Below are 20,644 nucleotides of genomic sequence, written 5' to 3'. Positions count from 1 at the left end.
CACATCATCGTCTTCAGTACGGTTACTGTGTCATTTCACTGAAAAACAATAGTTACAGTAGCAAGCTCCAAATATTCTATGCTGAATATACACATATACGATTTTTTATCTTTTTTAAATCCTACTTATTTTTCAAGGGATCTTAGCAAACAAGTACGTGCCTGGAGAATTCAGATGTGAGGTTGTCCCATTGAGACCTAGTCCAGAGAGCCATAGGGAAATCAGGAGATCCTTGATTTAAACAATAATCCCATGTACTGCAGCAAACAAAAAGGGAATCGTTTCACACCCTCACTGGACTCTGCATCATATTGTTGATATCCTGGTTAAACATCTATAATCTCTTTCTCTTCCTTACCCTGATTCAGCTAGACTGTCATGCCCTTGGAATGTATTTGTTCTCATACAGTCAAGTTCGATCCAAGAAAATCTCTCATCGCTCTCTCTCCCTCTCTCTTTTCCCAAAGAGAAACAAGATTTCTTCTTTCTATCCCTGATCTTTATCCACAATCAAAACAAACCTTCAAAACATAAAGGTACAGTCCTATTTGTCAGCAGAAAGCCATGCTCTGTGCATGCCTGAAACACAGTCTCATCCAGTGTAAAAAATGTGAGCTCCTTTGAAATAGGTTGATACAGAATGTATAGCTCTGGTACCAGTCCGTCTCTCTGATTCATCAGGGAGTCTCCTTGGTAACTAGCTGTTCCTCTCTGATGACTCCTATTATATCAAAGCTCTCTCAATTTAAAGGTAAGAGAAAGTCTGTTGAGGAACAAACTAACATATGCACCATGTATCTAAAGATGATTTGTTTGTTGTACATATGTGTATATTTTTTAATGTTTCTACAGAAACCAGGGTTAGACATAAAATTCTATACACACACAGGTATAATCTATCTTAACACAATGTTAGCAGGTGCAATATATTCCTCTAAAATCCATCCATCATTTTAACTTTCTAAATTTATATACATTATATCTGTCGTTTTCAGTGACAATGAGGTGGACATTTAGTGGCACAAACTGATATTTAATGCATTTTTCCATCAATAATATGACAGCAGATATGTAGAACTTACAGAGTGCTAAAAGTTGTAAACTTAAACAATAATAATGCAATTTTAATAAAATGTTAATAAACTATCATCAGGTTTTACTAAACTGGGGTTTTACTAAAATGCCTTGCAAAAAATCCAACCATTTTTTTATATTTTTTAGTGCTGTGTGTTTACAACCAGAAAGTGCTTGTTTATATAGATGGTGTAGTATACTAATATTACAAACATACATTTTGAAAACAGCCAGGATCACTAAATTGTAATAAGTACAAAACAAGTTTATACTCTAGAACCTTAGTTGGAACAAAATAGAAAAAAACAAGCATACAAAAAAAATAAAATAAAAAAAAATAAACCACTCTTAGGGATAAATGTATCAAGCTGCGAGTTTTCGGCTGGGTTGAAAAGTGAAGATGTTGCCTATAGCAACCACTTAGATTTTAGCTACCATTTTGCAGAATATTCTAAATAAATGATAACTAGAATCTGATTGGTTGCTATAGACAACATCTCCACTTTTCAAACTCACCAGAAACTCGCAGCTTGATACATTTACCCCTTATTAGAATCTGCATTTCATAATGTTATAATTTGGTTATATTTACCATGACAATTATTCTTCCAGTGTTTGCAATTAATATATGAATTAACATGTAAGGCAGATAAAAGATATGGTAATACACATATATTTAATATACACATGACAGTGTTTTAAATTCCGCTTTGAGTAGTATATAATAGCTATAGTGATCTCACAGAAGCCATGAAACAATTAATACATGGACAATTGGAAATTTCATAATTTCAAAATTATGGAAGGATGGGAGCTATCACAGGGTTGGGCACAACCCTTTTCCTGAGCATCCCCCTCCCCACCTTTCTCATATAGGCAGCGGACAGTGTAAATGGAATTACTATTATAAAGTCAAATTAGAGAACATTAGGCTACCACACTGGCATTAAGTTTACGCATGTCTGTATTGTACTAGAGGAATACAACACCATTCTTCAATAAGTAATCACTCTACTGACTCTTGGTTGATGGTGGTGGAAAATGCTGTCATAGGTGTCATTCCAGAATTTCCCATAAATGCTATATTGGGTTCAAATCTGGTAACTGAAAAGGATAATAAATATGGGTAACGATATTATCATGCTCAACAACCCATTGGGAAAATCAATGCCCCCATGGATGGGGGCATTGTTATCCTGTTATCTTTCCCATCAGGAAAGAAATGATGCAACATGGAATTAGGATGTTTACTCTGTACCATTATGTAGCGATTAGAACGGATCTTGCCTTTAAAGGGAACTACTGCACTTAAGACATGCCAGCAAATGTGCCCCACAACATTACAGAGGCACCAGAAGCCTTCACTGTTGTAAAGAAGTTCTCAGGACTGTAGAGTTATTTAGGTCTTTAGGTTGGAGACACACTTACACTCATCCATTTATCTAGAACATGGTGAAGGATGATTCATCTGAATGTCATCTCCACTGCTTGGTAGATCATTACCTGTACTCTTTACACATGTCCATTGCTAGGTGTAATGAATGGTGGATGCACTGCTGTTTATTCCTTTTTTTCCTTTAAAATAATGCATGGATATCTTAATTCTTTGGATACCCATGTCATATCAGCTGTCATGGTCAATGAAGCTCCTGCCACATTCGCCCCCAACAATCTTGAAAACTTCATTGATATCTCCTCTTAAAGTCATGCTAACCATACCTACAGGCAATCTGGAAGCCCAACATTTTCATACATGACCCTGATCATACTGGTATATTATTTGCATTATTAACATATCAGTCATACCTATGTTAAAGACCTTGCAATAGGAATGCCTAGTGTCCTTCACCCAGGTGTTTCCATGCTTTGTCCTCTACCTGTACGTGGCATCATATTTTTATACAGTATTTCCATAGCATACATATAATATGAACAAATATATTACATAGATTCATATAGTGAATCTACAAACTACATTGCATAATAAATATACAGTTTGAATATAGCTCTGCCCCACCTGGTGATCCTGAGTGGTACTGCATTTCTTACACTTTAAAAGCATAAAATAACTGACATTGATATAGGTAAAGTAAATAAAGATCTATATAGTGTTTTTATTTTATATCTCTGTAGTTACATGTAAAAGTTACATGTAAAACATACCGTATTATGAAATAAGATACAGCTTAATTTAGTTAATGAAATAATAACCAAAGAATAGTATAACAGTGTCTAAAGCAACCAATCAGATTCCAGCTGTCATTTTGTAGGCTGTACTAAATAAATGATAACTAAAATCTGATTGGTTGCTATAAGCAACATCTCCACTTTTTCAAACCAGCAGTTTGATAAATGTACCCCGTAGTAATTAAATAATCATAAACATGACAGAAAATTTGCTTGTCATCATCGAATGACAACTTGAATGGGATATTTCATATATGGCACTAAATAAAATACATTGTAAATTGGACTTTAAAGTAGTAATGTTTTAGTATTTTATATCCCATTAAAATAAACTCAATGTTTCAGATATTTAACAATGTCTGTGACTATGCCAGACTTCTTACACTGTTCGTTCATTGGTTATACTGGCAGCTAGCATCTCTTTTAATGTAGGCATATTATACAATGCTTTACAGATCAATGCTTGCTCCATTGGAGCTCACAGTATAAATTATCTACAACACAAACACACATATTAGGTTCTATTTTGTCAGAAGCTAATTAACATATAAGTATGTTTTGGACAGTGGGAGGGAACCAGAGCGCTCAGGGAAAACCTATGCAAACACGTGAAGAAGTGGGGGTGGGTGCTTAGGAATTAATCTTCACGATAAAACACAGGAAGGCAGTTAGATCCCTTCCTCAAATAGGGTCAAAGAAGAGAGCACTGAAAGCCTGCAGATACAATGCTTGCTCTTATATGTCGCAGTTCCTCTGCTCAGCAGAGGAGCAACGACATGGAGACCCAGTTCTAAATGTGGCGTCTGGAGCCAACCTGCACCTGTAGGATCTCTTAACTGCACTTCCATCAATTCCATACTGCACTACCATCACTAGAAGAGCATAGAGCTGCCCCAGAAGAGATGAAGTACATTTTACTTCCAAGCAATAAAATCTAAAATACAAGAAGCTGCCAAGATAGAGATTTTATTCTTGCAAACTAACTGTCACAAACACCCAGCCTATCTCAGATACAGCAATCTGAACAGCTGTCCGTGACTGGCGTCACCTTAGTCACTTAGCAATGAATACACCTTCCTGCCACCACAAAGGATTTATTATGGTGTCCATACGTTCACCAAAACAACTTATTAATGTTTCACACTTAGATCACATACACCTGTATAATGAGCCCCCCTGGGCTTCGTAAATTCAAAAAGAATCACATAGAATACTCTAAATTAAATGTATTTTAATCCAAAAAATGTTCCCATGGCTTAGTTACAAAAATTAAAAAAATAGCAAATTTCCACCCATATCAAGAGCTGTACATATCTCAAGATGCATCCGCTTCTGCATCAGTAGCATATAGACCTGTTTTATGACAAGTCACCATCGTTACCATGTATTTGCACCTGCCCTTTAGAAGGTGTAAAAAATACACCTCCTAATAGGCCTACATGATTGATTCTGCAGGTCTGCATGAGCCACATTTACATGAACACACCTTTACTGTACTTGGCCAATGTTAGAAGTCCCTCTTCCCTCCCCATCCCACCTCTCCAGGCACATGCGGGAGTAAATGCCAGAATCGCACAAGTCTGCATTGGCACCCACTTTGGAGCATGCACCTAGCGATTTCATGCAAGATACACTACACAAAATGGCATATGTCCCACTCTGTATTAGCCTCAGTATCTCCATTCATATTATGTAATACTTAAATGATTGTATGTGCTGCTTACTTTTATATAAATTCTCTTTTTGCTTGGACCATTCAGGTATTTTTTGACTGTGTAGATTAGGAACTGAGGTATATATCTGACAAATATGTACAATATGCATGATATGAATGCATATTATTCAGCTCTCCTTTGCTACCCTCCAACCTATATAATGGTGATGGACTATGCAATATGTATTGAAATGGCACATAGAGAGACTGCTATCATGTAATTGTGGAAGAAGCGATTTGGACATCCTAACGCTTCATTACACTGGAGATATTATTATCTGTGTTCCTTTTTTAACCACAGAAAAGCCAATTGTGCCAGCTTTTCAGTACAAGATGAGAGGACAAGATCAAACAAAGGTTTCCTGAAAGCTAAAATAGCTGTGGCAGGTCAAGTTCACTGATAATGTATTCTACAAGACTGAATCTTGTCAGTACATAAAACAGCAGGGAAAATTCTACTGTAGCAATGTTGCAAGGTAAACTAAATCAGAAAATAATATGTCTACTAAGGTATATAAATTATTGGCAAGTGAACACTTCTGTTTTTTAATACACTTAGAAAAAAGCTACATAAGCGTGAAACTTGGCCATGTGAATGAAAACTACTATATTTATTACCTAACTAAACCAGTCAAGCACCACTAGTATGAATTGTTTCACATGAGCTGATTTCTCCAGTGGCCATACAAGGTCCATGTCTATCCATTCAAAGGGAACTTGTATTATTGGTATTAGGATTAGAGGTGCCCTGTACATGGGTTTGTGATGGGTTCTCTGACAAATGGGACAGGACCGGCAATACCTTTTTACTGCCATGTGTACACCGGTCCAGTAAAACCTAAGCAGAACTTGTTCCGTTGTTTTATCCTCCCCCAGGTGTCCCCCACAGACATGTGTTTGTGCTGCTTTCAACACTATGGGTACATGAACCCGAGGAACCATTAACTGTTTTACTTTTACCCCCTGTACAATAACAACTCTACACAGAAATTTATTTTTGACAACAAAATATGTTATACCTTCTGCAGGCTGGGCGGCTCTCGCTACACTATTCACTTCAGTCACACTTTTAAAAGCATGTCATAAAGTTGCATCATTAAGTTGGTCACAAGCAAAGTCCTGCAGAGGAAACAAAATTGGTATTGCTGACCAGTCCGTATCCTCACTGACAGGTGAAGTGGCCTCATCCGTTACGTCACCAGCCAATGCTAGTTTGGATTGTCCATGGTTTCCCACAAGTGGATTCTTTTGTGGATCTCCTGCTGTGAGCCCCAGGACAGCATTCCAGTTTGGCAGTTCCCAAAGATCAAGGTTCAGATGTTGAAGATTCTTAGGTGGCTCTTTTAAGACCAGGCTTCCAAACCATTGCATCAGTTGCAAGCATGTCCGGCAGGACCCTCTCACCAAGAGCCTCTTTCAACAGTGGATAATCTCCCCCCCAAAATGTGTGGATATGGATGTTTAGGCACTGTGGTAGCCACCAGCATAACTACTTGGTTTTTAAATGTGACTGGCATAAGTGTTCTCTCACACTCTTCAGTCGTCCCATGTACACACAGGGCCTTCCCCTTGGGCAACCAAGTAGTTATGATTTCCAGCAAAACAGAGCTGGAAACCAAGGTAAGTTCATTTCCAGACTCAACTAATGCCAAGAGAAGGTTTTGGTTGATAAGCACCATTACCAGGAAGAAACAAGAACTTCTCTACAACTGTCTTTTTAGAAAGCGTATGTACTGGAACCATCATAATTTTCTATCTCATTAATGTGTGCTCTTAAACTCTGCATTTTGTATAAAACAAAGTATGTGCTGAAACCATCATTATCTTCTAACCTGGATCCTCATCTCATTAATTTGTGCTTTTCATCTCTGCAACTGTCTTTTTAAAAACCTATGTACTGGAACACTCATCATCTCTCTCTCTCTCTCTCTACTGGTATCTTCCTGTCAGTATAAAAGCATGCAGTGATTACTTATATTCTGAAATAACAAAATTCTGATACAAACTCTCTCTCAAATTACCATCCCATCTCTCAGGTCCCATGCTCCTCCAGGCTTCTGGAGAGACTTGCCTACAGTCGCCTCATGCACTTCCTTTCCACAAACAACCTATTGGATCCTATTCCTCTTCCATTGACTAAGGTTGTTAATGATTTGATCACTGCTAAGACTAAAAGTCATTACTCTCTTCCAATTCTCCTGGATCTCTCTGCTGCATATGACACTGTTGGCCACTTTCTTCTCATACAAACATTAGAATCCCTAGGCACTGGCCTATCCTGGTTCTCATCCTACCTTTCTAATTGTTCTTTCAGTTAATTTCTCTGGATCCAACTCTGCTCCACTTCCTTTATCAGTAAGAGTACCACAAGGCTCAGTCCTAGGTCCTCTGATGTTCGCTATCTATACTTCTTCTTTTGGAAAACTAATAAGCTCCTTTGGTTTTTTCAGTATCATCTCTAGGCGGATGATACCCAAATTTATCTCCCCTCTCCTGATCTCTCACCATCTGTGTTTTCCTGCGTTACTGACTATCTTTCTTCCATTTCAGCTTGAATGTCCTCTCGCCAACTCAAACTCAATCTTTCAAAAACAGAGTTAATAATATTCCCACTCACCAACAGAAGTTACCTACCTGACATTTCTATTTCTGTTGACAACATGACCATAAATCCTATCCCACAATCTCACTGCCTAGGTATGATCCTTGACTCATAACGTTCCTTTGTTCCCCACTATATCTAAATCATGTTACATGCACCTAACAAACATTTCCAGAATATGCATATATCATACACAAGACACTATTTAAATTTTAATTCATGCATTCATCATCTTCCACATTAACTATTGCAATTCCCTACTTACTGGTCTTTACCTAAACAGACTCTCACTGCTCCGATCTTTCTTGCACACTATGGCCAGACTGATTTTTCTTGCAAATCATTCTTCTTCTGCTGACCCTCTCTTTCAGTCTCTACATTGGTTGCCTGTTTTTTACCGAATCCAAAATAAAACACTTCTACTACCATACAAGGCTATCAACAAAACTGCACACCTACATACATCTCCTCACTTATCTCAAAATATCTCCAAACTCGACAACTCTGTTCTACACAAGACCTGTGTCTCTCATCCACTCTCATTACATCCTCCCATTTTCATTTACAGAACTTTTTCGAGCTGCACCCACTATCCAAACCTTTAAGCATTGTCTGAAAACCAACCTTTTCAGGTAAGCTTATCATATTACTCAACCACCCTCTTTGCTGGCGCTATTTAAACAAATGTTGTTGATGATGATGATGATAACAATTTCTTGATGTGGGACTCATGGTACAACAGTTTTGGAAAGCAGGCTCATGTGCAACAGAACAGTCCATGAGTTCCGGTAGTTTAGCACACTTGGGACCTAAAGTTGCCTGGCTCACCACATTTGAAGCACTTTGGATTAGACACCTTTGTAAACGGCCCTCTGTTCATAGCAGATTTGCTATTGGGCCCTGTAGTAAGGATTGTCAAACCTGGCTTTTGACGAAGCATCGGCTTTGGCACGAATGCAGGTTCTTTGGTCATGTGCTGTAGTGCACAAAATCTCTCTATCACTGTGGAAAGCTCTTAAGTGTGTTGGTCTGGTGGCAGCATCCACCTTGGCAGACCACAATCTAGCCCCAGGATGCAGTGATCTAATCCAGAACATCAATAAACCGAGTAGGCAAATTCTAATAAGGCTCCGGCCATTTTTTTACAATTTTGGAAAGCTCAGCCAATTGTGTTCTGACCGGCTTGTCTATATCATAGAGCCATTCATTATAGATCTGACCCGGGCCTGGCCCCAATACCCGAATGCAAGCCAATATTTCAGACATTAGATATGGATAATCAGAGGCCTGGCCCTCATCCATATCCATTGCCAGTCAGCTATGGCGCCAGCCTCTCAGCCCAAACTTTAGGAGGCCATTTTGCCCTTTACACAGCTCTCTCAAAGAACACCAGATATGCTTCTATTTCATCAGCTGGTGACATGATCTGCAGAGCTGGACCAGATGATGCATTTCTGTCATGCCTGGACTAACTCTTCCCTTAATAGCCTGGTGTTGCCTCTGCAACTCATAAGCTGCTCTTGCTGCATAGCTGCCACATTCACAAGGGTTCTCAAAACTTTCTCCATGTTAACGTCTACGCAGGTTGGGTAGTGGAAACTTGTTCCCTGAGCATCCCACTTCAGACACTGCTTGTGGCAAGAGCACACTTATGGTAAAGCACATGTTTACAACTTTTTACCTTTTTTATTTTGTTTTAAGATCAGGATGGTAAGCTACTTGACAAAATAAATATTCCATAAAGTGTCATGATCTTTTCAGCCTATGGTTATAACAGATGAAGAGCACAGATCTGAAGGCAAATCTTGTAAAACATGTATAGTGTGTATACATGAATCAGCATGTTGATTGGGACATTTTGTTTTTATCAGTCGTTGGTAAAATTGTTATGGATAACACATCGGGAGAAAATTTCTGTAGCGTGTACCCAGCCTAAGACTTTGTATTCTGTTCATCAACAGATTAGAGAGGTCCCACCATGTACTCTGCCTGCAGCTGCAGCTACTTCACCATCATGAACTAGATCAAAAACAAAATGAAGGGCTGAGGTAGACCCTAGTGAAAATAGTAGAATAACTCCCCCTCTACCACTTCCTAATTGGTATTTGGAGGCACCCTGTGGACATGATGATGCTTTTTATTTTCACCACATGTATCTTAGTAACACAAAAAATACAAGAAATAGAAGACAAAGTGCAAGCACATATCTTCTTACAGGCAGTAACTGCCTGCAACACCCTTGGGTGTAGGAAAAGCATATCACACTTGCCCTATATAGAGCTGGTCCAGTGTATGTAGTTCAGCTTCTAAGTAAAGGTATATTCACTGCTGATATCTTTGCTTCAACTGATAAAATACATCCCCACTTTAATGGAAAAATGGAAGGAACAACAGCATCATCATCATCATTATCATCATCATTTTTTTATATAGCGCCAACATATTTCGTAGCGCTTTACAATTGGGGACAAACATAGTATACTAATGAACAAACTGGATGAAACAAAGAGGTGAAAATGCCCTGCTCGCAAGCTTACAATCTATGGGACAATGGGAGTTTGACACATGAGGCTAAGGCTAAGTCTACATTTTGCATTTCGGCCCAGCCAGGCTGCAAAGGTAAAAGTGACTCATAAGCAAAATGATCATGTCATACAACAATGGTGGTCAGGGGGTTGGTGTCTTGTGTGAAATTGTGTAATGGGTGGTAGTAGGCTAATGTAGTGAGGTTAAGAGGGTGGTTGAGGAATATTATAAGCTTGTCTGAAGAGGTGGGTTTTCAGAGAATGCTTGAAAGTTTGTAGACCAGAGAAGAATTTTATTGTGCGAGGGAGAGAATTCCATAGAGTGGGTGCAGCCCGAAAAAAAATCCTGTAACCGGGAATGGGAGGATGTAATAAGGGTGGATGAGAGACAAAGATCTTGTGCAGAACAAAAAAGCATTAGAGAATTAGTAAGTAAAATATATACTAAAAGGCTATTGAAGGTGGTAGAAAGGGCCTTTAACAATCCTGTTATTTGGTAGAGAATGAATCAAAACCATTAGGAAAGACTACAAATGTGTGAACATTACTAGACTGGTATGTTTTTACTAGACAATTGATGTTTTAGGTATGTGGTACAACTGGATTTTTTATTATCCAGCAAATTCTACAGGTCTGTGTTACCTTGCTTGATTTACTTATGTTTAACAACATTCTAAAATAACTAACTTCATGGAAAGAGAAAAAGATGGGTGTTTAGACAATACATGTATCTCTAGTTTGCTCCTGCTCTATTTTGTTGAAATACAGGGCCCAGCGTTATCGTTTTTGGGGTACCTGCTTTAAGACTATATAATGCTAGAGTGACTAACTGCATAGTTTGTGGATTAACACAATTAATGCTACCAGAAATACAGTAGCTTTGTTGAATAAAGATATGAAGGAAATGAGAGAAAGGATGATTGAGAACAGAGTATCTATTGATTATTTACTACTAAGAAACAAATTTAGATTGCACTTTAAAGGATTATGCACTTTTGATATTATGGATATTTACAAACCCATTGAAAAGAGGCTGCAGGATTTGGAAATGTTATGAAGTAAAATGACAAAAGATAGTTGTTGGTCACTGTATTTATGGTTGGAATGTATAGGTCAGTTAATTAAACAGGTTTTAGCTTATGGCTATAATGGTAATATTGGAGGAGATAGCGAATTAGTTAAGATCAGGAAATTGCTGAGGGCAAAGGCAGACACAAGAAAATGTAGCAAAATAGAAAGTAAGGCTAAAATTGGTTCTGTTTTTATGTCATTGAATAATTATTAATGTGATTATAATAAAAAGAAGGGGATGATGAGGCTCGTTACAATAAGCTTATAATGAAATACTGCAACATGTCTATAATTGCTTTGTCACATTAGACATAATTGCACAATATATTATTGTGCTAAGTAATATTTATTTGTTTTCAGTATATGCATACTCATCTGTTAGTCAAGACCGTACATGATTCCATTCCTCAAAAGAATAGTGTTTGTGAAAACATTTTGTTCTTGAGAAAATGTGCAAACAACACCTGATAAGGCACCTTTGTCGTTTGCTTGCTTAGCTGTTAGAAAAAGTCATATTTTGGTTTGATTTGGTGGTTTGAAGCCTACTGTCATCTACCATCTTTGAAGCCAATTCGTTTTAATGTTTACTTCACACAAATTGTTAATTCAGGCCATGCCCTAAATGTGTTACTTTATAAATATGCATTCCAAACATTACACCATGGTATTGTAATCTTGCTGATTATAGATAAATTACTTCTTTATCAATGCACTTTAAAAATGTCCTTCTAATACGGAGACTCAACAGTGCAAAGTGGCTTGCCATGGTGTTTCTTGTATTTCTGCCGATTTCTGCATCATCCCAAAAATATCACTAGATGTAAAATTCCATCTAGGCTGCAGGACTGAAGACTATTAAGGGCTATCTGTACGTAAATAAGGCAATGGGGAACCCACTTAGGAACAGAATATAATTGAAAGTGGACATCTTCTTTAAAGACTCCCATATTAATGGATTATTTAGAAGTGTCAGCTTCTACAATGGACATGTCTACATGCACTAATAATAGTCAATAAGGAGGATCTTAAAACCCTTCCTAATTGTTTCACTATTTCAGACAGCAGTGCACTCAAACAATGCCATATTTTGACATGACTTCAATCGCAGCACAACATGCAAACAGTTATTTTATCCACAGGACAGATTACAGGTTTGCATTTCATTTACATATATTGTATGGATATAAATATACTAGACATTAAACATCCAGTATGTATAATAGATAGATAGATAGATAGATAGATAGATAGATAGATAGATAGATGGATGGATGGATGGAAGGACGGATGGACAGACAGATAGATAACAGGCAGGTGTATTCCCAGCATTCCCAGGATGGTGCAGCTGTCTTGATGAGCTTATCTGCAAATGGGGGAATTACATTTCTCAGTAGCCTGAGCTGCAGAAACTTATGGGAGCAAATGGGATATTTACCATACTTACTGACTCTCCTAAAGTATGGTATACAGGGCCGGATTAACTCTAGGGCTAACTGGGCTACAGCCCAGGGGCCTCGGGCATCCAGGGGGCCCTTGAAAGTGCTCAGCAGCATTATTGGTCGGCCGGTGGCGCCTCCGGCGCGATCAATGCTGCTGAGCACTTCCACTGCGGTCCTTCCCCGGCACGCTGTAGTCTCCTTACTGAGGAGATCTTGTGAGTCTCACTCTCACGAGATCTCCTCAGTAAAGAGCATACAGCGCGCCGGGGAAGGACTGTAATGCCAGGAGAAGGAGGTAAGTGCCTTGGGGGCGGCTCGGCTCACCGGGGGGTGGCTCGGATCACAGGGGGGGCCCTCATGGGTGAATGGAGGCCCCCTTAGCCCAGGGGCATCCATTCCCTTAATCCGGCCCTGATGGTATATAGCATCCTAAAACACCAATTTGGTCTATACTGGTGGAAACAGCAAGAGGGAAGGAGGCAGAGCAACTACCTTACTGTTTAAGAAACCCAGGCCAACCATAGTCAGCTATACCATACAACACTAACCTGGGTCAAGAGTTATGCTAACATGTGTTCCTAGAAGGAGTCTCAGGAACTCATTAAAAATCAAGGAAAGAGTGTGTGACAAGTGAGCTTGTGCTCTGAGGGGGAGACTCTGAATGGGAGACTACAGAAATCAGTATATGCTGATAGGGGCGAGGAGATACCATGAGCCAGAACAGCGATTATGTGTCAGCTGAACAGAAGTATTTGGTGACCTACTATAAAGCCATCAGGTTCTCAATAAAGCTGATATATGCACCAAATATTACACAGAGTGATATTGCAGTATAAAACAGCCAGATGAACACACATCATTACTTTGTTAACTGGAGACAAGTGGGGAGAACCTGAGCCCTATTGTGTGTTAAATGAGAGTTCTAAGTACAAGAGAAGGGCTGTTTCATTGTTATTATACACACATTGTTTGACTAAAGGAAGTTACAATGTTAGAATGTTAGAAGACTACTGAAGGCTGTATTAAGTGGTTTTCCTGAGCATTGGATACTAATTAATAATTAACATGAGATTGGAGTTTAATTTGACTAAATTGTACTATATTGTACCACTAGAAATGTTTTAGTATCCATTATGACGTGAGAAGGACTGTTATTGCATCATTATTGCACCAAGCTATGGATATTAGGATTCTTAATTCTGCATTAGAGTTCATTTGCATTTAATATTGTTGCATGCTTTTGTCCAGGAGACTGAAATAAGAAGTTTCTTAAGTTAAGATCCCTAATGAATAAGGCCCTGGAAGATGAAGGCACAAAACAGGTCCCAGTATAGGACAAGACATTGGAAGCAAAGTATTCCCAAGATAAGCTTATTATCAATCTTTTACCTTTTATATCAATTACTATACCATACATAAGAGTTTATTTATCCTCCATAATGAAGATTTTCTATTGCTACTTAAAGCAGCAAAAGAATTCTTCACTCACCAAAACGAATAAAAAAATGTTACTGTACTAGCTGAGCAATGATCAGCTGCCCAGCGACACTGGCCGCCAGCAGTAGGAGGAGACTTACTGCGCACTAGTCTGGTGTCAGTCTGCGCGTGTGCACTAGAACTTGGGCTTCCAGTTCTAGATTCCCTAAAAAACATAAAAATAATAAAGTTATATTTAAAAATAAAATGTTTAAAAGAAAACAAACAAAATATTAGGAATTTTTTTTTATTTTAATAATAAAGCATTTTTTCCTGTGGGCAATCCCTACTACTGCCATCCTGAAAAGGAGATAGTAGTCTTGTGAAATATGCTTCCTCAATCTTTGCATGGGGAAGCTTCACCGGAGGACCGCCGAGGAGTCTATGCTGGTGATAGTCATTACTGGCTGGGGGACTTACACTAGAAAAATAGAAAAAACCCTTAAATCTGGTGAAAAATACTATTATCTCCAGATAAAGGACTTTTATCCTATTGAAGAATAGACCCATTAATGTATTTGTTTTAAAGTAATACACTATTAGCCCCTGGGGATGTCTACCAAGACATCTTAAAGATCTCTTTGAGACTGAAACTTGAAGCAACTATTTTGCTCAACAGAAGGGATTATTCCACTTAAAGATATACTAGAGCTTCTTCAACCTAAAAGTATGCAGTATTTTATCACAAAGTATTACCATTCAATTATATATATGAGACAGTATTCTAATATAAAATGCGATATAGGGGTCTATTTAATAAAATATTGCAAGTAGAACCATATCAAACAATCAGCAACTAACTGTCATTAGTTTTAGTACACTAGACTGCTAAAAGGTGGTATGTGATTGGTTGCTGCAGGTTACAGTATATCATTGGTCTTTGCACCATTCAATTAAATAAATCCCTAGTGGTGAATAGAACATGAATTATAAGTTCCATGGCTATGACTTCCTTTTATCACACAAGACTGCCATAGGCTGAAGTAGCAGATTTTGCAGCTCTTCCTAATCTCACTGTCAGACTGTCACAGGCTACTGCTATCACCCTTTCAAAGATAGGTAATATTTCCTAGTAACCGTATATAATTAATAATTTGCATTAGCAGGTTGAAATATCACACTCTGGCTTTATCACAGCATTCAATCAGCAGGATATTGCATTGTTTTAATGTGTCTGTTTCCTCTGAAGATGTTGTTTGAAGATAACAAATTCATATTTATCTGGCAGATCATCTGGTGAAAACATCAAGAAGTACAAAGCTAATTCACCTCTGCGTTTATCATCGTATAAATTTACATTTCAGATTAGTGCAGATGTGTTTATTGATATTATGAATATTGTATGCACTTTTTATTTTTCATGTTATGGTTATTATAGGCTCATAATTGCATTCTTACAATGTAGATTTAGATTTCTGATCATGTTTTATTGAAATATCCAATTAATTCACTCTCTCTCTCCAGGAGCCATGTTAGTTGCCAAATTAACATCTTTAACTTTTATTGAAGTATACATTGCATATGTATAGAATCCAAGCTGGGCTCAATGCAGTTTTGTTCACTGTGACAACAACCAGTTTAAAATACTATTTCAAGTTTTATAGAAAAAATATGATAATGGCCAGAAAAGTTCACCATAACCCTCATTAAATATGCCATCTGTCTTATTTTTACGGACTTCAGATTTGGGGATGTCCAGTCATGTTTTCAGAACAAGGTTTGGTTTTCGATGATCACGATACCGGGACAATTTAAAATGATGCGACCCTGAATTACAATGAAATAATTTCCCACACGTGCAATCTTCACAAGAAATTAATTGAAGGCAAATGGCTTTGACAAGAAAGGACAGTAGACTAAAGGTTCTATTTATTAAAAAGCGCGATTTACCAAATAAATATCGCCCGATGATACTGGCTAGCAGTGGTTAGCGTAGTCTTACCACTACGCCAATCCTGATGGATCTGCAAATGCCTGATCCATTTTCCCTGTTCACGCATGCACAATGGAACTGGAAGCCCAGTTCCATATGTGGTTCAGTGGAGTCCTTTAGCTGCTGGGTCTTTTGTATCAACTGCTCAAGGTCCTTGCTCCATTCTATGTTGGGGCCTATTGTCAGTGATAGACAGACAAAGCCCAATCTCCAATGAAAAAAACAGAGGATAGGGCTTTTCCCCCGCTTAATAAATAGCGCTAAATACAGAGGAAGTATCCGTTATCACAAATTAAACCAATTTATCTTGAGCCATCCTAATTAACACCAAACAATACAAATTAGCAAAAAGGTTTATATTATTTGGGATTGCGTTAATAAAAACTGAAACAAACAAAAATTGAGGATAACTGGTGACTCATATACTACAGATTACTGAAACACACAATACACAAGTAGCATATGGTCATTTTCTTCTTGTTACAGAAGACTATGATTAGAAGCTGCAACAGTGATGTCAAAAAAAGGTGTGTATTGGATACTGTCAGGCTAAGTGGGCAAGTAAAGAATGACAAGAGGCCACAGACAGCCAATGGCAATTCATTGTCAGACAGAATACTAGTGCCTGGCAATGGAGGAAAAAATAGAAAAAAAATAGGAAAGTCTATTGAGGTGTAAAACAGGAGAAAAGAGATTTTTTTAAAAAAAATTCTGACATGCCACAAGTAAACATAGTAAATAAAGGGATTAGCAAATAGAAAATCTGAATATAAATGAAAAATCAATAAAAATTATAAGAAAAAAAAGGAGAAAATGTAAAAAATTGTGAAAAAAGCAAAAATACATTCAGTCTGAGCAATGAATTCTGTAATGCTTAACAAGGTTGGAGAACACTTGTTGAGGGATCTTGGACCACTCCTCCATGCAGAACATTTCCAGTTCCTTAATATTCTTGGATCGCTAATTGTGAACTGCCCTCAATACACACCACAAGTATTCAATTGGGTTCAAATCTGGAGACTGAGAGAGCCATTGCAAAACTTTGATCTTTTGTTCCCGCAACCATTTCTGGATGGATTTTGAATTGTGTTTGGGATCATTATCTTGCTGAAGTAACCTGGCTTGTCAGTGTTTCTTAAAAAAAGTCCAATCCTGACTTGTAAAAAAAAATGTTCAATTTTCTATGTTTAGTAAGCTTTCTCTGGAGAAACACGGTGATAGCATGGTGATAGCCTTGATAGATAGGGAGAAGCTTTATCCAGTGGCGGGTCCAGGGGTGGAGGCAATTGGGGCAATTGCCCCCCTTAACAGTACAAGCCTACCTTTAAATTGTGTCCCAGATATCAATCAAAATGGAGAGGGGCATGGCCAATTGTGGGTGGGGGCAGGACCAACCAGAGCCAGCCAATCAGAATGGGGGGGGGGTGCCTATGCAAAATCACTCCCCTGAAAATAAACTCTAGGTCTGCCCCTGGCTTTGTCTCCCATGAAAACAACTGTTTTTGATGGAGATAGGAGTTTTCTCATCATAATGTATAGAGAGAGCCCTATGAGAGCAATAAGTAGCCAACCGATATAGAGCAGTTATGTGACTTTCCAGTGAAACATAAAAATAGTTCTGGCGCTTCCAGATTTCTGACACTATTTCTATCTCTGTTCTTAGGTGTATTAAATCAGCTCCAAAGAAATTAAACACAAAATTAAGCAAATGGCAATTATCACATTGATTAAAGTTTGTATTTCCCTTTGGTTTATATTTCAATTACATAAAATCAAAATGATATTTTTAGCACAAGAAAAGAAATCTGACTATAACAATATAGTAAGCCACTAAGTAGTAAACTACCTTGAGTTAGCACCCGTCACTTACTGGGTAAAGACATACCAGTAAGTTCCTAGGTGTATTGAATAAGCTCCAGAGAAATTAAACACAAAAATAAGCAAATGGCAATTATCACATTGATTAAAGTTTGTATTTCCCTTTGATCTACTGGGTAAATACATACAAGGCTTGGTAAATTGCAAAATAGCTTAACCAGGGTTTACAATAAAACTTGATTATTTTCTCTTCAATGCATTTTTAAGTAAGCTTAACTATACACGCCTGTTTATTACTCCCAAAATTGTCTTTGCCTAGCACAGGGACATGTACATGAAAGACTATGTTTTAAGACCTTTAGGTTATCCCTTTGCTAAGAGCAAACCCAGGGGTTGTGGCTGCTACCTCCTTGCCTTGTCCGCTTCCTGATCGAGCCATACCCCAATGATGTCATACCTGTACCCCAACAATGTAACACATATCTCTTGCCACTAAATCACACCCCAACCAATTTTGAAATGATTTTCACCTCTCAAAATAAGATTGACAGGAGGAATTCAAGAGATACAGGGGACAACAACATTAGCTTATCCTAGAACTAGGACATTGTCCCTAGGGGCTAGGAAATCAGGCCTGTAACACTGCATTACTAATACCATCACCTATCACATACATGTCATAGAACATTACAACAAATTGTTATCGCATCAAATATTAACTGTCGCGGAATTCTTTAAATCTATGGCACAAAATTATTGATGATGACTACTATTAATTATTAATAGTTCCAACAGTGACAATTTCCCCCCAACATAATTATGTGAATAGACCAACTATGCAAACTTAATGACAGATGTGTGTGTTCAATATATCTATCCTATGTTATCACCTCTATGACACTTTGCACTAAAAAAAATAACAAAAATACAATACATCAATTTTAATGACAGCTCTGAACAGTGCGGTCTTAGCCTGAACTTTATTAGGAGTGAAATATCTAGTTACATGTGACAAGAGAGGAAATACATTCTTAGTGTATCACTCTGTTGATGTTTGTGTTCTACTGATAAAAAAACACTGCACATGTCTATTTGGGATGGAACAGCGAAGATGTGAAGCTTTGCTACTATATACCCATTTTTTCTCTTCACCCTCCCCTTCTTTTTCTTAGTTCGTCTGGTGTCTTAGCTGTGATGGCAGCAGTATTTAAAGCTGCATAAAGATAACTCTGAGCTGGTACCAACGATACGAAAAGTCAGCATAACTTATTAGAAAAAAACTCAAATTGTGATAATAGATGTATAGACTCTATCTTTATGCAAACTTCATGACACATTTGCACAGGGTACGTCATTTCGGTGACCTGCTTCTGCCAAAGTAGCTGTTAGACAATATATGATTTCCTTTGCCTTTGTTGAATAACAATACAGTTTTCAATTTATGAGAACATTACTTGTGATAGATAAGCAGTAACATGTTCAGTTAAAGACAAAGCTGTACTAAGAACAAGCACAATTTAATTAGTGAACTGTATATAGTGTACTGATATCTTAGTTTAGTTTTGGTGATGCTTGCCAAATCTTTTGTACTGAACAGTTAAAAACCAATTACATATTTTATTTTCTCTTTTTTACTCAATACACTTTCATTCATTCTTGTTTCTAGAAAAGGTTACTCTGCTACTGGGGGCAAACTACACAATATGGATAAAAGTATGTGGCCACACTTGTTAATTATTGAATTGAGGTGCTTCAATCAGACCCATTGCCAGAGGTGTATAAAAGCAAGCACCTAGCTATGCAGTCACCATTTGCAAACATTTGTGATACAAAATGGGTCGTTCTGAAGAGCTCAGTGGCTTCAAGCGTGGTACTGTGATAGGATGCCACCTTTACACTAAGACGGTTTTTGAAATTTCACCCCTGCTGGATATTCCACGGTCAACTGTAAGTGATATTATTAGAAAGTGGAACACTACCAAGGCATGGTCTGGCATCAGTAGATGATGGGGAATGCTAGTGCTATACTGCCATTTGGAGGTTCTTGGGGTACCTCTTGGTAACTTAGCTCTCAATTTAAAAACACATATATATGACCCAAAAATAGGGACTCTCACTGATAAGAGTTAGGACCACCCTATGAGCAGAAGCGCCCTGAAATGGCGGGTGGCTTATCATGCATTTACATATGTGTGCAACTGAGAATTCTGCACTTTTATGGACACATAGTAATAGCAGTTTTGTTACTGGTTAACAGCGGTGTGTTGGGGGATTTTTATCTGTAATATAGCCTACAACTTGCCAGGTGTTAGTAATATGCATACCAAATATAAATAATGGTAATGCAAGATCTTCAAGGAATGCCGTGTTGATAAGCTCCAGTCATATATGTCAAAAGATGGTATCCAGATCCAAATGTATCTCAAGATACTTTTCAATTTGAATCTGGGTGTAAATATGCTCTGTCTAAAGGTTACTTCCTGTATGTATATACACAGAACAGACTGCAGTACACGCATAAGTGTCTGTACAATATAAATTCTCATCAGAATGCATCAAAAAATAAATGAACATCTGATAGCAGTATAATAATTATTAAAAATATGGATTTTTTTAAAAAATAAATAAAAATAAATAATATATTTTTTAAACATTAAACATGATTCATTACGACATGCAAAATGAACATACTGTGTGTTTTAAAAAAAAACAAAAAAAAACTGCATGTACTTTAGGCATACTCACTCCATATTCAACTACAAGTGAATCTGAATAAACGTCTCTTGTTGAATACGGGTCTAGGTA

General features: G+C 37.7%; 1 protein-coding gene and 1 long non-coding RNA gene across 2 annotated transcripts in view; one reads left to right on the top strand and one right to left on the bottom strand.

Annotated features, from left to right (window-relative positions):
- Positions 1-20,644, bottom strand: part of KCNMB2 (potassium calcium-activated channel subfamily M regulatory beta subunit 2) — a 375,173-nt gene that overhangs the window by 192,637 nt on the left and 161,892 nt on the right. The window lies entirely within an intron of this gene.
- Positions 6-20,644, top strand: part of LOC142143896 (uncharacterized) — a 115,424-nt gene continuing 94,785 nt past the window's right edge. Inside the window, exon 1 of the long non-coding RNA XR_012689591.1 lies at positions 6-751. This is a non-coding gene — a long non-coding RNA (uncharacterized LOC142143896). The remainder of the gene's footprint in view (positions 752-20,644) is intronic.

This window comes from Mixophyes fleayi, chromosome 3 (genome assembly GCF_038048845.1).
Source record: "Mixophyes fleayi isolate aMixFle1 chromosome 3, aMixFle1.hap1, whole genome shotgun sequence".
Classification (NCBI taxonomy): domain Eukaryota; kingdom Metazoa; phylum Chordata; class Amphibia; order Anura; family Limnodynastidae; genus Mixophyes; species Mixophyes fleayi.
The sequence above is the reverse complement of the archived record's forward strand: the minus strand, read 5'-3'. Positions and strand labels throughout refer to the sequence as shown.